Here is an 11522-nt window from a genome sequence, read left to right as displayed (position 1 = left end):
AATTAATAATTCCATCAAGAAATTAGGAAAAGTAGCCAATAACAGCCAATGCTGATTGTTATTAACGTGGAGTGAATTAACCTTAAACCGGTTTGTGTGTAAAGCACAACATCCGCACGTACGTATTTCACCCTCCAAAAATTTCGTACACAGGAAAACGTGAAACGTTAGAAAGAACTACTAAAGACAAATATTAGAATAAAAGTCGGAATCTTTGGGCGGGCGCGGAAACGTACTTTATTGAATGTTAAATGGTACGCCGAATGAAGAGTTGATAAAGTCGTAGCCGCGGAATTGTGGGGCGGCGATTTAATGGAGTACGGCGATTGCCGGGTGGAAGCAAGCAAGCCACGTGGCGGCGAACGTGGGCGCGATTCATCACGAGATGTGCTGCATGTTTTATGCCGCCGAATGTCGGGCGACAAAGTGTTAAATCATCGCCCCCTGTGTGGCCCACTGGCACAGATTGCCATCGTTCACCGTTGATCAAGTTTCCTCTGGAGCGCATGAGAATAAGCGTAGTTTCCGATCATACGCGCGTATTACCGATGAAACGTCCACTGAAAAAAATCCCACTAAAATCGCACACGGAAAAAAATATTGTAGCAAAAATTACATCGAAACTATATTCCCTTTTAAGGTAAAAGTAACGATGCCCGGACATGCACCTAAATCTGGATATTTTTGTTATTTCAGTCTACGAATATTTAAACTTTCAACATTCATTTCGTCATTCGACGGGTTCAGGTATTTGCAGTTAAAAACCAAAACAATAAGAATGTCCAGGTTTAGGTGCATATCCGGGTTTTGGTATTTTCATCTACGATATTTTTTGTCAAGCTGAAACTTTGTAATATCACTTACTATAAAATTTCGACTTGTGGATACCAAAAATTGTTTTCCCGGTGTAAAAGAGAGATTCGTCGCAATTTGTAGGACGGATGGCCGGCGCAGCGGCGATGCATGCAGGAAAACGGCGGAATCGCTGAGAATCGTGGCAATCCTCCCGGGTCGTCTCGGCCCTTCGGTGTCTGTCATGCATCATTGAAGCGACATCACGCAGAATTGATACGGTTCTCGGTGTGATTTCGCGTCGTCGTCCACGCGTGTAAAGTAAATGTCATGGGTCCTGCGAGAGCCGAGAATCGCGGATGGAATTATTTCCCTTGCGGTGCTACTGATAGCGGCCGCGGGTGGGATTTGCAGAGAGGAAAAGGGGACGCAATCCCGCGATTTATTCTCGCGTATTTGTTGAGAGAACTTCCGTGTCATTTTTGTAGTGAGAAATCTCTCGAGAAAGGGCGTTTTGCCGGGCGCGTCGTCGTTCTTTTCTCCTCTTGCAAATTAGATATTAATTAAACTATTAATTATTTACGTATACTTACCGACGAAATCATAAGCTAACATGTGCAAATAAGTTACTGTAATTTTCCTGCGTAGACATTTTCTGGAAAATACCAGCGATCTAATCACACTAAAGCTATTTTGCCGATTAAAGCGTATACAAATCCACGACTCGAGCTCTACATTGGCAGCTCGCCTTCGTTTGAATTCTCCTCGGAACTGCCCTCGCATATTCGAGATACGAGCTTGTTCTACTTGAGAACAAGCGCGTGCGCAGCGAAGACGAGAAGGAATTCATAAGTGAATTCCGGTCACCGTTCAATCGCAAGAAAAAATCCGTATGTTGCTATCTCGTCTCGAAGTTCCCAGTGACCCGATCTCCACGAGGCGATGCACTTAAAAGGATTTTCGCGGGACGCTCCGCTTTTCGGCGCAAGAAGCTCCACGGATGGCGTAATTGCGATTGGAAATAAACAACGTCAGAACGTCATCTTTCTTCGCTTCCTCGATCCCGCCCTCTACTCCGTCCCTCTCCCCCCCCCCTCTCCGACGTTAAGCTCATGCTCTTTAACCCCTCTCTCTCGCCCATGTGTTTTTCGCTCCTTCTTCCTTCGTTCCCTCTTTCTGTCTTCCACGTCTTTATCCGTCCTCTTGCCTGTCCGTCTTTTTCTTCCGTTTGCTTCTTGCCTTCTTCTCCCCCTCCCCTCTCTCTTTCTTTCTCTCCTTCGCTTTTCCTCTCTTTCTCTCTATTTCATCATGTCGTTGCAGCAACCGGAATCTGATCGTAAAGGTCAAAACGACTGTCTCTGATTGATTTACCGACGGTCAATACACAGTGAAGAATTGTTTGAGAGCACCATCGATTCCGCTTCTCTTTCCTCCCCTCGAGCCTCCTCCTCATTCTCTCTCGCTCGCTCTTTCCTCCCCTGTCCTCCCGAACATCCAATTCCCGTACCCAATGGAGAGCTTTCTCGGCGAACAGTACTTATTCCTGGCGCTATCGTTCAACCCTGGAATAACCCCTCCGGTCGTTCCGGATTGCTGCTGCGAACGTTTCTACCCTCCTCTTCCTCCGAGATCGTACATTAACCGTTTGCGCTCCTCCGCGAGACGACACGATCCAACTTCTTCCGTTGGTTCCGCCGCGCCGTCGGCGTCGCCGCTATCGTGACCGTCGTCGTCGTCCCCCCATTGGAATATACGCCGCCTCGTTCCTTCCTCTTCTCCCTTCTATTTCTTCTCTCCTCTCTCCCCCGTCGCGACGGGAAGAGTCGTTAAGTTCGGGATCCTCGTCGAAGACGACCTCTGCATCGCGAAACTCGGCAGATCATCTCAACCTATTTCCGAATGGCCGTGTATTTCCGCCTGGCTGGCCCCTTGTTTGCGAGCTTTCGATAACGGGCTTGCGAGCGAGCACACGAGCAAACTGGCGAAAGAGCGAGTGAGCGAAATTGCGGTAAAATATCAGCGGGAGCGACGGTTTTATGAGCCACGTCAGAAAGGGATAAACTGCGACTGTGCCGTCATTTCGGCTTCCCATCCGCCGTTATCTGCCGCCTATTATCTCTCTCTCTCTCTCTCTCTCTTCTTCTCTTATCCTGTTCATCCACTAGTCGCCCCATTGTCGTACGGAAACGTATGACCGCGCGCATTCGAGCGACCGGTGCATCGTGTATGATTTGTGACGTTCGGCGAATGAACGAGAAAGGAGAAAGTTACGCATTGCGAATTGCCGCGCGCGAGTGCCGTCTGTTTACGCGTTTTGTCCCTTGCGCGGATGAAGAGCAATTTCGTTTGACGCGCGCGCACTGACTTTGGGGCTTCGAATGGATCGAAAAATTCGGGGGAACATGTCGAATAAACTGTCGTGCCGCGCACGCGAGAGTTCCGCCTGGCAAGCCGAAGCGAAAAATAACCGTGCCCGGGAGGGCCAGACGCTCGCAATAAAACAGCGCGTCGGGCCGCCTCCGGTTCCGGCCGTGTCCGCCGCTCTCTCCCTCCCGCCCTCCCGCCCCTTCCGAACTTTTACGTGAATACGTCGAAATAAATAATTCCCTCCTATACGTTTCTCTTGTTTTGACGTTGCCGGAAAGATAGCGACACCGTCGATGTCGATCTCGCCTTACGCCACCGTTCATCTCTGACGGTTTCCGGTTATTTATAACCGCGCGTGCGCAGGTGGAATTAACAAATAAACAGTGACGTGAGTTAACGCTGAGATCTGATACGCTACCGTGACATTCGTTGCCGGTTCGAATTTTATCGGGAACGTCGGAGAAAAATCGCGGGGCAACTTTTGCGAGTGACGCGAGCGACGAATCAGACGTCATATCGTCGATACGATATCGCGAACGGATGAAAATAATAATGATAGTAATAATAATAACAATGGCTCAGCGATGAGAGAGACGAGTGTGTATTTCTGATATATAAGTGTATCGAAGGATACGAGCGGAGTTATCCCTCGACGCTGTGTGATTGATATAAATAAAATATAAAGACGATGAGAGAAAATATCCGTTCAAACGCGAACGTCTGTTTATTGTATGTATCGATGCGTTCTATGTTTACCGTGGAATGGAAGATTATATTCGCTCTTTGTCCGTAGTATTTTGTATTTACTATCGTTCGCCATCGACATCTGCAAATATAAATAACAATTAATATTTGCGATTGTGTCTTCTCTCCCGTCGCGTTTTCCTTAAAGTTCATCCTTTTCTAAATTCGAGACTCACACTTCTCAAATGATTACAACTTTGATAATATATAATAATTTTTTAACAATATATAATTTTAATAATACACAACAATTTTTTAATAATATATAATAATAATAATTTTAACAATATCACGTGATATTAATTTTAATTATAATAATAACCACGCAAGATATCCGAAGGCCGATAAGAACCACCGGTGGATCTCAGTGTAATAATTTAATCCGCGAGAGGATCATAACATTTCACGTGGAAGCGAATATAACGGGTTAATGTTAATATTAATTAAAATAGACAGTGAGTCGGGCTAAAGAGTGGGTTTAATGTGATGGAAACGGCAGCGTTTCAGCTCCGAAAAACCGTCGGCTCGCTTTATCGCTTTGTTCACGCAAGATATTATATTATCCAGTTGCAGATTAAATTATCTCACTGAGATTCAACGATGGCTCGAGTTCCCGACCTAAATATCCTGTGCAATATGGTAACGATAACTTTGAACCGAGAAACTTTTTTTTTAACGAAATATCTTGATTGAGAATGAACGCAGGTTTTCTTGAGTTAGTCGTCCGTTACGACCGACCGGGAGCGCGACGTCAATGATGAAAACGCTGCATTCTCGGACCAACCAATTTCCACCGGCCGTCCGGGTAGTAATTATTTCCTCGAGTTGAANGGGGGGGGGGGGAGGGAGTGGCACACCGCGAAAACTTTCCAGCCCCTACGTGTATGGGCGAAGTTACTTTCCGAACTTTTGCATAATGCTGACCGAGCGCGGCGCGTGCATACGCGCGCGCGTGTGTGTGTGTGTGTTACGTATATGTGCATGTTCGCCCGTGTTACACGCTGGCGATCGCGTACAAGTTTCCACGCGAGCGTGTACGCGCGTAAGGGACGCAGAGGTACGTCGCTTGAGCGCACTTTCAAAAGTGGTTGTTCGAAATGTGTGCGGCGGAACGTGCGGCTACGATAACGGAAATCGCGTGACATACGCCGTTTTCTCTGCGGCTCGATGTGTAGTCGATGGGAGTTCGGCGATAGGGTCATTTTATTTATCGAATTTGGAGCAGTTCGATCGTTCGATCGCAAAGGACTCGGGCCGAGACCGAAAACCATATGGGAATCGGTATTTTCGTCGGACCGGAACCGTAAACCGTGCCGATATTTTCGGTCCGGGTCCCGATCGTTCATTGGTATTCATGTAAGGCAGGGCCAATCCCGAGTCGGGATGCGCGACTCGGTGTTTAATCGGGCACGTGTCACGGACGGGTAAACGAAAACGAGCCCCTTCGAGCTTTCCGTAGCCAAATAACCTCGGCGTGTAGCGACTCATATCCGACGACGAGCGGAAGCGCGAGCTGTGCGCGCAGTTCGTGCTCGAGGAGACGTCCTCGGGAAGAAAAAAGAGATCGGCGAGACTGGAAGTTTGCGATTACTCCGTAAGCCTCAATTCAACTTGGCCCGTTACGAATTATACGTTATTCGCTTCTGAACCCTTTCGGGGTCGCGCGCGCGGACGGAAAGGCGTGCTGGCCGCGAATTCCAAGGCTCTCTTCCATTAAGAGGGAATTAAATCGCGACGAGCGCCGTTTTTTGTTCGGACTTGTCGCGCGCGTGAGAGCGCCTCGTTCTCCTCCAATTACCGGCTAATCCCGCAAAAAGTCCGCGCCAGGACTTCGCCCGTTCTTTCGTCGTCATCGTCGCCGCGAACTTTCGCGAAAACCCCAAAATCGCAAAAGAGAGCGAGAGAGAGAGAGAGAGAGAGAGAGAGAAAAAATGGAACGGAGGAGGGAGGAGAGAATCGCGCCGGTGCGAAACTGCAAGCTCGATCGATATTTAAATTCGAGCGTACGAACTGTGTTAATTTTACAAAGAGAGATAGACAGAAAGAAGGGAGGCGGGGAGGGGCAGAGGGGAAGTTAGAGAGGAAGAACACGAAGGAGAAGAAAGAAGGAGGATAGCCGCGTCAGTCGAAGCGGAAAATCTGGTAACAGTTTTCGGGGGCGGAACCAGAAGCTTTATCCGGCGGAGTTGAAGCGCGAGTAGCCGGGGGGAGGGTTAGATGGGTAAGAACAAAGGCCGCGGGGAAGAGAAGAAGGTGAGAAGGGCGCTTGAAAAAATTTATCGAGCGCAGCACTTAACTGCGGGTACGCTTTAAGCCAGTTCCAGCGAGAGATCGGAACTGGAAAGACAGCGACGGGCTCTCCTGCCGCGAACGTTTCTTATCGGCAACGTTACACGTTCTGTCACACGATATTCCTGCGATTCCCGACATTCGGCGATTTATCCGATATGGCGATATCGTTAATCGTACGTAGACGAAGGAAAGATATTTACTTGAACATAGAAATTTTTTCTCAGTGTAATATCGAACTTTAACATATTAAAATACAATAGGCTTGTCGGCACAGCAAAGACAATTTTCGATCCAAACCAGTAGAAAGTAAAATAAAATAGAATAGCTCAGAATATATTTAACGAATGTATCTGGTGAGATAACTAACCCCACCTTTGCTGTTGCGTCAAGGGAAATTTAGTGTATTAACGAATTTCATTATAACTAATAATTAGTTGCTCGGACAATAGAAGTTTGCTAAAGCAACGATGCCGGCAGCGATAGAAATCGATGCTCACAGAGATAGAAAATTATCTTTGATAAAGCTGATAAATACACGTATTAATACACGTGTTAATGTACGCGTTAATACAGCGGCTAAATTATCTCACTATAAAACGAAAAAAGATATCACAATAAAAATATTTCTCCGTTTATTGAATAAGTTAATTGGATCGCCTAATTTTTTTAAATAAAATTCGTGGATTTATGTTTTACAAACTAAAATTAGTTACAATCTAAAATATGAAATAGTTCGCCATACTAACTGGGACAATATTTACAAAGCGAGTTTATTAAATTAATTGTTTAATTTTATTTTTCATTTGTTGCGAACGCTCAGATAGGGTGGAGGAGCGAGCGCCGATTCAGTATGCCGAAACGGTGGAGAGAGTTGGCGCGCGGGACATTCACGCGCTGCATGCCACGTAGGGGGCCCCGTCCGTGGTCGACGTCGCTCTCGTTGTTGACGCGAGAGCACGAGCGCGCGAAGGACTCGGGCCCTTCGCCTACAATCGGATTCGCGCTGCCTAGGCGCGATGCGCGTAGCGAACGATTTACCGACGTGCGAAATGCCCTTTGTAAGAAGCTTGCCGCCGGACCCCCCCCCCCCCCTCCGGGCGGAGCTACGCTCCTGGTGACCGCTACACTCGACCCTGAATTTAATCAGCCGTAGCTCCACGGACGAATCTTCCGGTCTTTTGCCCGGAAGATCTTGTAGCGCGCTCACGGTCACGGAACAACGTTCCGGTACCGGGAGAATATTGAAGGGTGACACCACCACCATCAAAAGACAACCGTACAATACCCGAAAACACACGAAGTCGAAAACGCACGCGAGGCATGTGCTTACCGCTTTGTCAACCTGAATGCCATGGAAGACGAGAACGGTCTCTCCGAGCGCTCCGTAGGAGCGCTCTTATATACGCGCTGGCGAGCAAACTCGCTCGCGGGCGGATCACCCGGGCGGCGCGCCGCCAGCTGCGGCGGCGAGAGTCCAGCGCGCGCGAGACCATCTCGCCTGGCGCGCTGCAACCCGGCGATCGAGCCTTGCTCGATCCGCAACATCATTTATTTATTTATTTATTTTACAAACTGAAATTAGTTTGAAATAATTTATCGAGCTAAGAAAGACTTTGTTGAGAAATAAGTCGTTTTTGATAAAAGAATATTCTTTCATCTCACAGTCACTGACGTATCAGATAACCCTCGTATTACATTTCTTCTTAGATTATTTAGTAATGATTATACCGATAATCTGGGTACGTGATCCGTTTAAATCCTCGTACAGTTGCCGTCACACGTTCGCGCCCATGCTGGTTGCCCAGAGAGGTGTTCGAACGTCACATATATGACTGCGCGTAGACACGTGGAATTGAAGATAAATAATTAAGCGAAAGTTTCACATTTTTTCGAACGTACCTGAATCGGAATTATGACCTTGTGTTAAACCTTTAATTCTACAACATAGTAGGAATTAAGATAGGAACTAAGATAGAATGTCCACGTACATATCATAGATCCTTTAACGACGACATTTCTCCTGCTGCAGCTCGTAGAATCCTCGACATTAAAGAAGTCCGGGAAAATCCGCGGGTGAAAGGACGAGCGGAAAAAGCGAGATAAATTATCATACACTCGTACGGAAGAATTAGAGATCGACCTCGCCTCTACACTGACCGCCGCTTCGGTCCACGAGCGCAAAAGTTAAAAACACAAAGGGAAAATATAGCCGCCGGCGCGGCTGAGAAAGGAGCAAAACGCCGTAGATTACGTTCTTTCGACCTAATACATAATTTCGCAGTGTTCCACAGAGCGACGGGGCTCGTTACTCTGCGCTAACCCCCTCCTCTCTCCCGGTCCCATACTTTTTTCTTTCTACAGTCGCGGGAAAATAAGAGCGGGGAAAATGCGAGAGAGAGAAAGAGAGAAAGAGAGGGAGAACCATCCATCCCGCTTCCGGCGACAACGTGCGGTACATATATGCATGCATACACACACACAAAGACGGGCTTACGTCACCGGTGTCCCCTCGACAAATCCCGGGCTCGTTTGCACGAAATGACTCTTACATCGTGTCGGGCGAGACAGCTCGATCCGGGATCGCCCGCTGAGTCTCCGTGTGTTGGCGGGCAACGCAGGATCGACCGGCGAAACGAGTTTCCGCGGTATAACCTTTTCCCGCAGCATAAACGTAATCGTGACTTTACGTTAACATTTTTGCACAGCCTCGACAGTGGATCCTACAAAGTCGAAAACCGTGCGGCATTACGACTTTCAAACGAGAATGAGAATTGAGAAATTCGCTTCCGCGCATTTGCATGAGTGTCTCATGCTGCAAATTACTTGTCGTTGGAATTCACGGGACTCATCAGACATTATTGCAGGTAATCAAGGGATTATAAATTTCCGAAACGAAACGAAGACTTAAAACAAAACATGAAAAGGCGCACGTTGTCTCGTAAATTAGCAGTTTACTGGCGTGGAAGTGCGCCTAGTCGGCCTGAATCAGAAACAGATTTCGTAAAAATCTTAAGGAAGCAGAATTGAACGTTACATTACTGTTTGTCGACTGATAATGATTTTTCATCTTGTAACTGTAATTTCTTTTGATTAACCATCAGTTAGTTTACTTATTCGGCCATAATCCAGCCATTATGAGATGCGAACGTTGCATTAATGGCGTTGAATTACTGGCTGGTAGCAACTTTAATACCTTCATGGCCAGACACGAGGTTCAATTTCCACTCGGATGTTCATTATTATTTTTATGTCACAACGAAAATGAGAAAGAATCGACGAACCGTAAAGTCATCATCTTACCCCCTTTTTCCTTACATATATGAAGAAGAAAGATCTCTATATTTCTTTATAGATTCTCTGTACTTCTCTATAGATTCTCTATATTTCTTTATTTTCATCCTGATGCTTTATCTTGATCCTTCTTCTTCATACATGTGAGGAAAAAGGAAGGTAAGATAGTGACTTTACGATTCTGTCTCATTTTTGTAGTGACATAAAAATGATGACTTGATAATGAATTTTTTTCCTTAAACGAAGCTTTATCTGTCTTCATCTGCATAAATTGTCAAATTTATAAATAAATTAGAATTTTGCTTAATTTAAATTTTTTCAAGAACGTATGAATTNGGATAAACCGGAGGGGGGGGAGGGGGGGCGGAGTTACGCGTAACGCGTCGTGTTTATCTGGAATTTAATTTTCGGTCGGCGGTGTGTACACCGCCGCAGGAATGTACATCCAATCCGGCAATGCGCGGTATCACGTATGGCATATTACAGTTTGCAGTCGCATCGTAAATAGTTTATAATATCGCGCAGCTTATGACGGTTATCATTGGCTCGGCCGGTACTCGTCAATAATAGCGAAAATACGCGGGACGGATTAACGGAAAACGAAATGGATTAATGGAATCGGCCTCGGCGCCGTTTTAATTCGATCGTGAAATCGCGCCTTCGAATAAATCGCGAGTCAATAGCTAGATTTTTCACGACGAACGTTCGTTGTTCATTTTAACGCGTGCTACCGGGAAATTTTGCGGTGAAAGTTGAAAGTGCTGAAATTGAGAGTCGAAAGTTGCGTTTTGCGCGGCGCGCGTTGCGCACGAAACGATTAGAGAAGTTCGATTAGAGAGTTCAACGCGACTGAATGATTCCGTGGGATAGTTTGATACGCGAAACCGAATATAAAAATAACCCAAATATCGCGCTGTTGTCTGTTTTCAAAAAATTATAATTAAATACACCGATAATGGAAGGTCCGAATACGTTGGTTAACAACTTTCTCATTAATAATTTTCTCATTGTTAGTGAAAAATGAGTATGTCCTGAATAATATATTTTTAAATGCATTTTTGTAATATATTTTTGAAAGTAGTTATAAACTGCATTAAATATATCGTTAAAAGTTTTGTCTGATATACCATAAAACATATGGGAAAATATTCCTATATGTTTTACGGTTTCAAACTGATTTCGCTTACAACTCTCAATGTGTGAAAATAAAAATTAGTTTTAATGAATTGCTGCGATCCTTAAACGTACGAGAAAGTTATTAAATTTCATTTATTTTCCTTTATCTACTTATATTTTCCCCTATTTACGGTACATTCCGTAATGTTAATAAACAATCTTCTCTGCTTATTTCTCCACCTATCTCGCACATTCGGCGGGATGCGTCTCAATTTTCGCTCGCACGCAACTTTACGCGGTTGCGAGCGAACGAGCGAACTTTATATCGACCCTTCGGCGCGACCCGCTTTCGTCCCTCCGCGCTGTTTGCGAAAGAATCAACTTTATCCCCGCTATTTCCATAGGACTGCATGCGAAAATGTCAACTTTATATTGCCACCATCGGCTATATTATATCGGCGGTATCGGCAATCGCAATTCCACCTACCCGGTGGGGAACGCGCGCTGACCGCGATGCCCGATCGGTCGACAAATCCGTTGCTCGTATGCTTTGCTGATATCGAAAGAGCTTTCGACATTCCGTCGCGTTGCGGATGTGGCGCGCATAAAAATCGGCATAAACGCGCGGACGGACCGAACGGAACTCGCCGAACGCGATATTTAGCTTCCGGGATTGTTCCCGCGCGCGGCAGCACGTGGGAATGGATAACGTAATCGTGAAGGATGATGATGAAAGCTGGCCTGATACGTTAACCCTTTGAAGCGCACATTTTTTCTCAATTATCATTAACAATCATTGATAACTCGGAAATTCGCGTGCTATTTGTAAAATGGTACCGGACATTTCTGCTCAGTTTCACCCGTTCTACTTGCACACCACGGGAACTGAGATTAGTTTGGGACACCCTATATATCCATTG

The 11522-nt window shown here is 46.0% G+C and overlaps 1 protein-coding gene across 1 annotated transcript in view; it reads left to right on the top strand.

Annotated features, from left to right (window-relative positions):
- Positions 1-11522, top strand: part of LOC106751706 (slit homolog 2 protein) — a 68109-nt gene that overhangs the window by 40148 nt on the left and 16439 nt on the right. The gene's annotated exons all lie outside the window — the stretch shown is intronic.

The sequence above is a fragment of the Dinoponera quadriceps genome, unplaced genomic scaffold, assembly GCF_001313825.1.
Source record: "Dinoponera quadriceps isolate SergipeBrazil2010 unplaced genomic scaffold, ASM131382v1 scaffold115, whole genome shotgun sequence".
In the NCBI taxonomy this organism is placed as follows: Eukaryota; Metazoa; Arthropoda; class Insecta; order Hymenoptera; family Formicidae; genus Dinoponera; species Dinoponera quadriceps.
Note: the sequence above shows the minus strand (reverse complement) of the source record. Positions and strands in the feature narration are given on the sequence as shown.